This window comes from Macaca mulatta, chromosome 20, assembly GCF_049350105.2.
Source record: "Macaca mulatta isolate MMU2019108-1 chromosome 20, T2T-MMU8v2.0, whole genome shotgun sequence".
In the NCBI taxonomy this organism is placed as follows: Eukaryota; Metazoa; Chordata; class Mammalia; order Primates; family Cercopithecidae; genus Macaca; species Macaca mulatta.
Window position 1 is genome coordinate 81,893,592 of NC_133425.1, and position 12,454 is coordinate 81,906,045.

Sequence of the window (12,454 nt, forward strand, 5' to 3'; positions counted from 1 at the left end):
TACATGGCCTTTAAAATTGTATCAACTAGAAATAAAATTGCATGAGTATTTTATTGGGATTGAGATTGCAGAATACCTTACAGACTCCCAAAGATAGAGTGGGGGAAAAAAACAGGCTTTGGATCTCTAGACTTTTAAAAATTGTGGGTGATTCTGAATACTGTTTTCTTTTTTGGCAAATCCTCCTCTTTTCACTCTTCATTCCACTTTGAAGTAAATGTTGGACAAGAGGAACTATTTTTCTTGGCTTCTGTTTTTTAAGAAGAGCCCTTTGCCCCTCTAAATGTCATTGATCGTTTTAAAGAAATAATCAAACGTTTAAAGAACACTGTAGACCTCCTTCCCCTAGGGAACACCAATTAAACCATATTTGTGCACATATATATGTATACACATATATGTACATATATGTATATGTGTCCATGTACATAATATATATATTTTTTGCCACTACAAGACCAATGAGAGTTTTACTTTGGCTTTCAGACTTTCTTGTTCTTTTGCTGTAGCTGTTAAAAATCATGAATCAACTTTAAGGGTTTTTTGTAGTTATTGGTTTTGTCTTGTTTTGTTTCGGCTATTTGGTGGCTTGTTCTTGGTTTTCCCCCATAGTAAATCAAGTAAAATCTAAATGAGGCAAAAGGGCCGTTGGTGGGCCGGGTGACAGGTACCTTTCCCATCCTGTAACGTTTATCTCCTAAGTCACCGTTCGTTGCCTCTGGGGAAAAAATATTTTTTGACGCTTGTATCTTCCACTGACCACTCTCTTCCTATTCCAATTCCCGGCTAGGGAGGAAAACAAACACAGTAAGTCACATTGTTGGTGCGGCCCTTCCAGACCCACCGCAGTGTCTTGCGTCGTGGGGTCGTGAGTCTCTGAACCTGGTTCTTCTCAGAGTTGACATTTTGGACGTGGGGGTAATTTCTCCGGTGCTCTGTTACATCAAAATTATCAATAAACTCGCCTGGGCAATTAATGTCCCGAACTAACAGCTGTCTATAAAATCGAGATAAAGGGGACAAGAAAAGGCCAGCGACTCCATCCTTGGGGTCTCCGGGCGGGCCGAAGCGTCAGGTCAGGCTCTGCCGGGCGCACGCGCCTGGCCCTGCGCTCCGAGAGCAGGTTCGCAGCAGGCGGAGAAGGCGGTCCTCCTGGGGCGGAGGTCTTCTCTGCACCCTCCGCCTCCCACCAGAGCCCGGAAAACCAGTACTGAGAAGAGTCCCCAGGCCTCCTAGCGCGGCAACGCTGCGCTCGCGTCCGGTCAGCCTCTGCAGGCTAGAGGAGCTGGGAGCCCCTCCTCTCTCCCGCAGAGGCTGCCGCCCAGTTAGGGCAGAGGCTCCGGGGAAGAGGGGCTGATTAGGAGAAACCCAACTGCGAGCTCCCAGGTTTTCTTCTGCGGAGTCTCCAGCCCCTGCACCCACTCACTTGGCGCCCTGGCAGGCCAGAGGCCCCTGTGCGCGGTGGTTTTGCGTGGCTTTGGCGCCGCTGGACGAGGGTCCAGGGCGGTAGCAAAGCCCGGTTGCCTGTTCATCTCCTTGCCTTCGCTTCCGCGGGATCTCCCAGCACACCCATGTCGAGGTCTAGCGGGGCGGGAGGCACCCAGAGGGGCTTGTGTAGGAAAACCGGTACGGATTGCCCGGGGACGGTGACCGGCCTTGGTCTTCCGGCCTGACTTGCGGCCTGGGAATGAGAGGGAAAGTCCAGCCTTCCCGCAAGGAGATCCTGGCTCCAGGCAAGCCCGGAAGGGCCAGATAACGCAGGCGAAACTGCCTCCACAGCCGCGTCCGAGATTTCGCGCCGCCGCTGCTGCAGCGCGGAGACTGCGCTCGGCTGGGCTGTGTCCTCCTCGGAGTCCATTGCGTCCTGGGCTGGCACAGGGGTCGCGGGTGAAGCTCCCACCGCTGCGCGACGCCACAAAAGCGCGCCCAGCATGTGCAAGTCACAAGCTTAAATCGCGAACGGCTCCTGAGGCTGGTGCGAAATTATGCGCCCTGCGTGCGTAAAGGACCCCTAGGATCCGCTAGCACAGAGGCGTCCTAGGTAGAATTAATTCATAATCGCTCCGTATTATCTTAGGGGTTTTTGTCCTGGAATAACGTAGAATTAATTCACAATCTCTTCATCTATTTTAAGGATTTTGCGCTGGAACAGGCAAGTCAAGATGCCCCTTGACATGAAATCCCCTCTGTAATAAAGCCCGGAGCAGGGGTAGGAGATGCTTGGAGCAGGGTTTCTGCGTGTGGATTACACATCCGCGGACGCCGCAGTTCTCCGTGCGGGGCCGACGCCTTGCACGCACTCAGCCTCAGCGGCTTTCCCGTTGTAGCCCCGGGCAGCAGAAGCGCCTGGGCGGGACCTCCGGGCCCCTCAGCCCCAAGGAAGCGGGACTTCGCCTCCTGGAGCTCACCCCCAGGGCCCGTCCAGGCCAGCAGAGCCAGTCGCCCGGCAGGAAGGCGCCTGGGGTGTGGGCTTCTGATGGGAAGGCGCCTGGGTCACAGAGGTGTGCTCTGTCTGTTCTCTTTTCTCTTTGGGGCTGGAGGGGGTTGGTGGCCACAAGGGCCTGGCTCCAGGCCTTCCAGCCACCCGCCAGCAGGCAGCTTTCGCTCAAAGGAGCTCCAAAGGAGCTAGGGTTCCTCCTCTGCGGCCACCCCAACCTGAGCAAGACAAGTTGCCTCTGAGCCTCGGTTTCCTTATGGCTAATAGTACAGTCCTGTTGGACCCACGCGGGCCGTGGTTAAGAAGGCAGGTGCTTCTTAGGAGTAAAGGGGTGGCCTGGTTCCTTGGTACCCAGACAGGAGTGGCCGGTCAGACCTGGCTTTTCTCTCTGAGACATCTAGTGGGGCCAGTGTGGAGTGGTGGTAGTGCGTGTGTCTGCTTGTGGGGGGTGTGGGAACCATAAGAGGTGGAAAAATCCATATTTTACAAGGCGCTCTGCTCAGGGACTTCTGATCCCAGTGTGGGGACAGCTAAATTCCCATCTTCACGGACTTGCCCTCCCTTCCCAGGGATAAGGAAGATGGCTCACATAGCTGGACAGAGAATTTTCACAGTGGGTTAGGGCTTGGGATGCCAACATACACCAGCCACCAGAATCTCCCCAAACCTCACTGACCCCTCCTAGGCATCTGAGTCCTGCGGATGACCCCACGGGGAAGTGGGAGATCAGAAGCCCCCTGAACCCAGTGGCTTCACCTCTGATGGTAACTATCAGAGTCCAGCCCAGGAATCACCCTCATCAGAAATATCTGGGGTGTCTGTTTAAACAGCAGATTCGAGGGGTCCCTGACAGCTACTGATTGGAATCTCCGGAGGGGAGGCCCAGGAGTCCACGGTGTTCACAGATAAGCCGGGTGGTCCTGGAGAGCGCTAGTTTGGGTCTGTTCTCCCACGCTGGTCAAGATTGCTCTGAGTGGCCTCTGCTGCCCCCTCCTGCCCGCCTGCTGGATCAGGCCCATGTGTCTGTAGCAGCAGCGGGTTGAGAGAACTTGGAGGCCAGGCAAATAGGCACCATGGCCACATTTGCAGGCGTATCATGTGAACACTGGGCTGGGGCAGGCTTTCTTCCCACATGGGCATGCCAGTCCACCCCAGCTTGCTCCTGCCTCAGCTCTGCCCTTGTTACTCTACTTGTTTTGGAGGCAGACCCTGAGCTCAGGGAGGGTCAGTGATTGCTCCCGACATGGTGGGTAAGACGTGGAATTTGGACTCAGACGCGGTACTTTCTGACCTGGAAGCCTGTGTCCCTCGCCATTATTCCACACGGCGCTTGGACACCCATTTGCCTGCATCCACAGGACCTAGTGGAAAAAGGAAAGTTTACATGGGGTCCGTGATCTAGCCTCTGCTGGCTTCCAGCCTCCAGAGGAGAGGCGGCAATGGGCAGGACCACAGAGTTGGAGTCTCCGAACACATGCTGTCAGACCCCCTCTTGCCTTCCAGCTGAGCCAGGAGGGCGCATGCAGGTGGGGCAGGGGCTGGCCTAGCAGCCAGCGCAGCTCAGACCCTGACCTTCACCCCCTCTCAGGGTTCCGACTGTGATTCACAGGTTCCACCATGGCCTGCCATGGAAGCTTCCTTTGCTTCCTGTGGTCCCCTTAGACCAGCTGAGAAAAGCTTCAGATGGAAGTGGGTGCTCAGACGAGGCCAGCTGCACAGCACTGTGCTTCCACACTGTTTATGGAAACTTCTGGGGACCAATACCTCAGAGTTCTGGGCTCTGTGTTAAGGAGGAAGGCCCTTTTCCAGCGTCTTCTGCAGCTGAACCCAGGGGCAGTGTCCTGGGCCATGTGGCCGGCAGGGTGGGGCAGCGAGGGAGGGGTCGCATCCATCCATGAAAGGATGCTGACTTGTTGTAGGGCCGAGAGGAATCACGGGCCTTGGACAATTCTATGTCTTCATGTGCTTTGGGGGTGGGCATGGGCAGAGGAACGCCTACTATCTATAAGCATAAAACATCGTGGCAGTTGGGGGGTCTCCGAGCTGACTCTGGCTGGAAGGCTGTCCAGTTTGCGAATTGTTCATTGCTCAATCAAGCTCTTAAATGAAATAAAAGAAAACATTGTCAGCATGAAATGACAGACGGACAGGGGGGAACCGTTGCAGAACTATCCTCTCCACACGGGGCCCTGGCTGTTTGTCCACCACCACACTAGACTAGATTTGTGATGGACATGTTGACACATACCTGTCATCACAGACGGACCGCCCAGTGCCCTGTTGACCCAACCCACTGGCAGGGGAGCAAGCATGTGGTGGTTGCACAGCAGCTGGCATTGAGGTGGGAAAGTGTGCAGTCCCTTTTGGAGCAGATGTCCAGGTCATGCGCTGCCCAGAAGCTGAATACACAGGGCCATGCCCTGCAGGACTATCCGGCTGCTTCCGGCATCAGGACACCTGGGGTCATGTGGACACCCTGAAGAGACAACGACACAAAGGCCAGGATGACCACAAATGTCCTGAGCAGAGGCAGAAAGCTGACCAGATGCGGCGTCTGCAGGGTCCCTGTGGTGGTCTTTCTCTCATCCTACGGTGCAGGACGCTTGCTGGCGACACAACCAAGAGGAAGCCTGGCAGAGCAGGGGCAGGGGGTCGCTGGGGCCAGGTGCAGGCATCCTCCCTGACTTATTTTGGACAATGTTCTACGTCCGTGGGGTGGCAGCCTAGGGAGGAGCAATACCACACGCAGGGCTCTTGAGAGTGCTGTAGTGCTGTGACCAGTCGCTGAAGGTATCTTATGGAAACCACCACCAGCATCCAGGAAGCAGGCACGGACCCCGTGTTCCTCCCACCCCGTGTTCCCCAGCAGGTCTGGGGTCTGGGCCACCGGGAAGCATGCTAAGTCTGCAAATGTCCCTGGAAGAGGATAGCAACATTTCTCTTCTGGACACTTGCCCCCAAACAGGCCGTGATCTATCAGCACATGGCATTTCCGTGAGGCAGGAAGCACTGGCCCACCCGGGCTTTCTGCTGTGACTCTTCGGCAGGGTCACCAGCTTGGGCGAGCAGAGAGGACTGCGCCGCCTCGGTCCAGGTGCAGGAGGCGGGCCAGCGAAGTGGGCAGGGCAAGAGGAGGCAGCCAGGGGAGGCTGGGCGAGGCCATAGCAAATGTGGGCCATGGGGACAGGAGGGACAGGAGGTCCTGGCTCACTTCCCAGGGGCCTTCGTCGCGATGCCCGCCCCAGAGAGAGAGCTCAGGGTCAGGAAACCTCTTGGGAAACGAAAGAGGACCCAGGGCATCAGGGTCCTTCTTGCAGGGCAGCCTCTGACCGGCCCCAGGGATTTCGCGCTGGGCTGTTTCTCTACGAGGAGGCAGCGCCACCTGCTGTCCACTTCGCGCAGATGCTGTTGGGCCCTAAAAAATCAGTCCCATCAGGAAAATTGATCTCACCAGGCTGGGCAGCCGCGGATGCGAGGAATGAACCTGATTGCCCTATTTCAGGCCCCTTGATCTTTGTCAAGGGGTAGCTGGCTTTTTATTTTATTTTATTTTATTTGGTCAGGGGGTCAGTTAATGTAGTCTTTTTCTAATTACACAAATGATGTGGCTTATTCCAAATAAAAAAAATAAAACTTTATTAAAGTGAAACGAAGAAAGTAAAAGTGACTTCCAACCCCATTCCTGAGTGAGACAGCTGTGCTCCGGTGGCCACAGGAGACATCTTCCTGCACCCTCAAGGACCCCGTGGTTCTACGAGGAGCAGATAAGGGAGGTGGTGGGTCAGAGCACTGGAGTCACAGGGCCTGGGTTCAAGTCCTGGCTCCACCTCTTCTCAACTTCGTGAGCCTGCACAGGTGTCTCCTGCTCACCTCAGTTTCCCCATCGGTACAGTGGGGACGATGGTGAGAGCAGGGCTCCCACAGCATTGCTGTGAGGCTTAAATAAATAATAATCTGTGAAAGGCTTACAGTGAAGAAACCAGGCACAGAGAGGGCAAGCACTTAGAGGCCACATGGCCAGGACATGGTGCAAACCCTGGTGTGCCTGGCTCCAGCACGGCACTCTTCGACCATTAAATGGTCTCTCTGTTCTGACAAGCTGCGCTGGCTTCGTTACCCCTGAGGCCCGGCTTGTGGTCAAGAGATGAGCACTTGGTGTTTCTCCGGAGGACAATCTTCTCCGCCCTGCAGGGAGGGGCTTGGTGCTATGACTGGCTCTGCTGTGAGACTGCAGGGAGTCACAAAGCCCTTCTGAGCCACACCTTTCTTATCTGGGAAAGGGAAACAGTAGTACCTGCTTCCTGGGACTCAGAATTCTAAGACTTAAGTGAGCTAATTCACCCTCCAAGGTGGGCAGGGATGGTTAATTTGCTCACAATTTGGCACTCAGGGCCTGAGCTCATTGCTTCCAAACCATGCAGAGTGCAAAACGCCCAAACCACATGGTCACACGTCAGCTCCATTCCGACCCCTGCAATTTACGGACATCAAAAATAAAAGGTTCCATTCACGGGAAGGAGTGCTGCCGTGTTCGCGGGAATGGGAGTGTGGGTTCCCTAAACGTCTCTGCTTGTTTGAACAAGTGCCCAGATGATGACCACTGAGATTGGCAAAGTCATGGGGACTTGCTGGGGCAGTGGGTGGCAGGGAGAGGTGGACGAAGAGGGGCTCCCAGATCCCCTGAACCTGCGGCTCTGCAATGCACCAGGAAACAAGCAGCCAATACTCTATGCCTCAGTTTCTTCATCTACAAATGCAATCAAATATGGGGCTACTTCCAGCAACAGGACCAGGGTCGTGCGGAGCTGTCGCACGGTGGGCTGGCCACAGGTCACAGGGTGGTGATGTGCAGATCAGAGTTGACGGGTTCAGGGCACACAAAACAGGGACTCCTGCTGGCTTCTGACTGAGCAGCCCTGGTCCCCAAAGCACCTCTGCACTGTGCACCACGTGATCTGGTAGAAGCCCCCACTGCTCCACAGGACCCTGCTTTTCTCTTCCAGGAAACATCCCTGGCTTTGTCTGCCTCTTCCTACCTCCGGTGGCAAGCAGGGGACAATCCCCAGTGACGGAAGGCACAGGGGTGTTGGTGGCCCAACCTGTGGTCAGCTGCTGCTGCAACCGAGGCTTTACTCCCTGCACACAGGGCACCGTGGGAAACTGAGTCCTCTCTGCATTTCAGTAACCTCGGCTGTGACATAGGAGGCCTCTCAAAAGTGACTGCGAGGATTATGTGAAATGATAAAAATGTGTGTATCTATGTATATAGTTAATATCTTTAATAATGTATTTTATACATAAATACATCATGTACTTTATAAATCTATAAAGGGAACGGAATGGAGGAAGTGGGCTTAGCAAGCCTCGATTGGTTATTTTTGCTGAGGGGGAGGGGGTGTGAGAATTAAAATTTTGGAAACTGAGTCGGCTGCAAGCCAGGTGCTTCCTGGGGGCCTGCGGGAGAGGGAGAAGATACTGCCCAGCCATCCCAAATAGGACGGGAAGAGGGGAGGGGAGGGGAGGGAATCCCCATTTTTGCTCCTTTGGTAAAAATGCAGAAAGCTTCACATCTCCTGTCCATATCAGCAGGTCCTGGGGCTGAACATGCTGCAGAAGGCACTGTGGATCAGACAGCAAGAGTGCAGGGATCGTTACTGATGTCTGCTGCGGGTGCCAGACGGGCCCATATGTTTACCCTAAATTTACCGCCATTCCTACACCTGCTTACTGCTTCCTGTTCTAAATGCTGTTCTCATCTGACATTTCATCCTCTCCACCATCACTTTGCTAAAATGCCACTCTTTGTGGTGGTCTCTGCACTGGCCCTTTCTCGGTGATTCTGTTCCACTGCTGTTCTCGGCCTTTCTGATTTGCTGTCTTGTGTCTCCATCCATTTCCTTCTCTATGTGGGTGTCTGAGGTGAAGTATGTGGGGGTCACTGGCTGACAGCTGGTGGCGGGGGGGGGGGGTGTGCAAAAATGCCCAGAGGATACTTCCTCTGAGTGCAGGGGGTAGCTTCTGCCAGAGCTGAGGGGCTGCGGTGGGTTGGGAGGACAGGCGCCAGCCTTGCCCATCTGGTTGGTTGAGAAAGAAGTAATGAGAGAGGCAGGCACAGCTCTGGGGGCAGGGAGACTGGGGCCTAAGTCTTGACTTTACCCCTGCCTAGGTCTGGGACCCTGGACCTAAGTCCCTTAGGCCTCCTGAACAAAGCCTTTTCCTTTTGCCACAGTCACGGAATCCTTCTCCAAAGGCTGAGCGGGCCCGGCCTAGGACGCGTGGCCTGACAGCAATGAGAACGGCAGAGGCAGCCGGCACTGGCTCGAGGAGGCCACCTTTACTGGGCTTAGCTCTGCCAGCACTGGCTGTGGGACCAGGTTGGGGGAAAGTCACTTCCTCCTTTGGGACCTCAGTCTTTTCATTGGCAAAACTGGGGAGAGCATTTTTCCGCCTTACAGAGTGGGGAGTGTGTGCTGGGGGCTGGCCCCCGGGGCAGCCTGGGTGCTGATCCTACCTGTGCAGCCAGACTCAAGAACAGACACATTTGCCTATGTAAGTGGAACACCAAGCCTTTGCCCTGAGCATTCTAGAAATTGCTTTTAGAAGTAGACAAATGTTATACAAGGTTTTTATCCTACTGTTCCAAAAATGATTTAAGTAACACTAAAAAAATAAAATAAAATAAAAAAAGTCACCTATGCACAGTGCCAAGCATGAGAAAAGAACCCGTGCAAATCCCAGTGGTGCTTTGGTTAAGGTGGCGTGATGATTCTGCTGCTGCTGCCTTCTGGCCAGCCCACACTGCTGGCTTTTGGAGTCCCACTGCACCTTCGCCTGCCTGTGGCCATCCTGCAGCATGGAGGGAACCCTGTGCAAACATCAGTTTCAACATACTGCAGAACTAGACTTGTCACACTTTGAATGAAGAACAGAAGGTTTCAGAGGTGCTTCTTCCCACACCCATCACTGCTGTTCTCTATTATCTTACTGAAAAATAATTAGGAACTATTTGCATCACTCAGACTTGACTTCACACAGAAACCATATGTGAAAAAACCCTGCGAATGTCAATAGACTCCGGGAACGCCGGCACCTGTGTCACAGCCTGCCGCTCAGCTGAGGGTGCAGAGCCATGGTAAGAAGATGCCAGGGGCTGGCAGCCAGGTGTGTCCCATCCGTTTTCCTGAGCAGTGTGGTGGGATTGCAGGGAGGAGCTATGAAAGGTGGGAGAGAAAAAGAGCCAGGGGTTTGGGCTTCATCCTGAAGCTGAGAATGCTTTTCCAGAAGGTAGAACTGGGCTGTTCTACGGACTTCTTCTTCCTTTTTCATATTAACAAGATGTGAATTGGGAGAGGCAGACTCTTCCATACCTTCTCAACTTGCCCTTGGGGAGCGCTGGGCTCACTGGCCTTATTTTCACATGGCTGATGCTGAAAGCTGCTTTATCTGTTGCACCTGGCGGCATGAGAAAGGCTGATGTGGGGCTGGCCGCAGTGGCTTATGCCTGTAATCCCCACACTTTAGGAGGCCGAGGCAGGTGGATCACATGAAGTCAGGAGTGCGAGTCCAGCCTGGCCAACATGGTAAAACCTCGTCTCTACTAAAAATACAAAAATTAGCCAGGCGTGGTGGCACATACCTGTACTTGAACCCGGGAGGCGGAGGTTGCAGTGAGCAGAGATTGCACCATTGCACTCCAGCCTGAGTGACAGAGCGAGACTCCGTCTCAAAAAAAACAAAAAAAGGGCTGACATGGAATAACTACATAACCTGGCCTGGTTAATTCTGCTGCTTGGAGAAGTCTTCTTCAGATAGTTCATCTTGGTGGGTTCATTCGGATTCTGCACCAGTCAAAACCTGACTTTCTAAGGGGGACAAAGGAATAGATTCCTCTTGAAATTCAAGGTCTTGCTTATGAAGCCCTTGCCTATCCCAACATTATAAAGACTTCTCTCCTACTGTCTCCAAAGCAAGGGCACGGTCTCGGCTCACTGCAACCTCCCCGCCCTGGGTTCAAGCAATTCTCCTGCTTCAGCCTCTGAGTAGCTGGGAATACAGGTGCCCGCCACCATGCCCGGCTAATTTTTGTATTTTTAGTAGAGACGGGTTTCACCATGTTGGCCAGGCTGGTCCCGAACTCCTGACCTGTGAACCGCCTGCCTTGGCCTCCCAAAGTGCTGGGATTACAGGCGTGAGCCATCATGCCTGGCTGCCTCTCATATTTTGTTACAATATTGAATTAGCCTGGGATTTATTTTTATGTGTGCCACAATTTAGACATCCAAGTTGCGCTGTCTCCTCCCGCTGCCTAAGATGCCGAAAGGAAAGAAGGCTGAGGGGAAGAAGGTGGCTCCAGCCACTGCTGTCGTGAAGAAGCAGGAGGCCGAGAAAGTGGTGAATCCCCTGCTTGAGAAAAGGCCTAAGAATTTGGGCACTGGACAGGACATCCAGTCCAAAAGGGACCTCACCCGCTTTGTGAAATGGCCCCACTCTATCAGGTTTCAGCGGCAGAGATCCACCCTCTACAAGCGGCCAGAAGTGCCTCCTGTGATTAACCAGTTCACCCAGGCCCTGGACTGCCAGACCTCCTCAGCTGCTTAGCCTGGCCCACGAGTACAGACCTGAGACAAAGTAGGAGAAGAAGCAGAGGCTGTTGGCTCGGGCCGAGAAGAAAGCTACCAGCAAAGGGGACGTCCCCACTAAGAGACCACCTGTCCTTTGAGCAGGAGTTAACACTGTCACCACCTCGGTGGAGAACAAGAAAGCTCAGCTGGTGGAGATAGCACACGATGTGGATTCCATCGAGCCGGTTGTCTTCCTGCCTGCCTTGTGTCGTAAAATGGAGTCACTTACTGCATTATCAAGGGGAAGGCAACACTGGGCCGTCTAGTCCACAGGAAGACCTGTACAACCGTCGCCTTCACGCAGGTGAATTCGTAAGACAAAGGCGCTTTGGCTAAGCTGGTGGAAGCTATCAGGACCAATTACAATGACAGATATGATGAGATCCACCGTCACCGGGGAGGCAACATCCTGGGTCCCAAGTCTGTGGCTCGCATCACCAAGCTCAAAAAGGCAAAGGTTAAAGAACTTGCCACTAAACCGGGTTAAGTGTACACTGTTGAGTTTTCTGTACATAAAAATAATTAAAATAATACAAATTTTCCTTCAAAAAAAATCCAGGTTGCTTTTTCCATCCTTCAAAACAACAGCCAGCAGCTCAGTCTGTCTCTGACAAGGCAAATCCTTCCCCCATTTGAAATCACTGTCATGTCCCAGGTTCCCAGCTGCTTGGAGACCCTGTCCTCCGCTCTCCTGATCCACAGACACCCTGCTGTTTGGAGGCGGGAAGCTCCATCATCAGACTGCATCCAGAGGCCAGTCCCTTTTCCTGGCCCGGGACTGTTCTTGAGCATTTCCTGTCCACCCTGTCGATTTCCATGCGCAACGCCTGGTGAGATTTTGCTGTTCAGTATAGAACGCCTTGGCATCTTTCCAGTACCAAACTCTTCTCTCTGGAACACAACGTGTTTCTTGATTCAGATCTTTCCTCTCTCTCAGGAAAGTGTGACCATTTTACCCAGATGAGTCGGGAACTGATCAGGTGTTTTCCCAAGAACTGACTAGTTTTTGTTGTTATTGCCTTAAACGTTTGCTAGTGAGTCGTGGAAATGCGTGTGACTTGCTCTGGCCCTCCAGACCTTTTCACTATGAAGTCAAATATTTCTTCAGCTGGTGCAAAGTTTTACTGCGACTGTTTCCATTTCACGCTTCTTCCACCCCTATCCCATTTTGCAGTGTTGTGGGGAAGAATCACCCGGCTCCATCTCTGCACTACCTGTGTCTGCGTCATTGTGCCTTCAGCCCAACGAAGTCTCTGTATTTTGTGATTTCAACTTTTTCTGAGTCTCACTCTATCACCTAGGCTGGAGTGCAGTGGTGTGATCTTGGCTCACTGCAACCTCCGCCTCCTGGGTTCAAGCAATTATTGAGCCTCAACCTCCCTAGTAGCTGGGATTA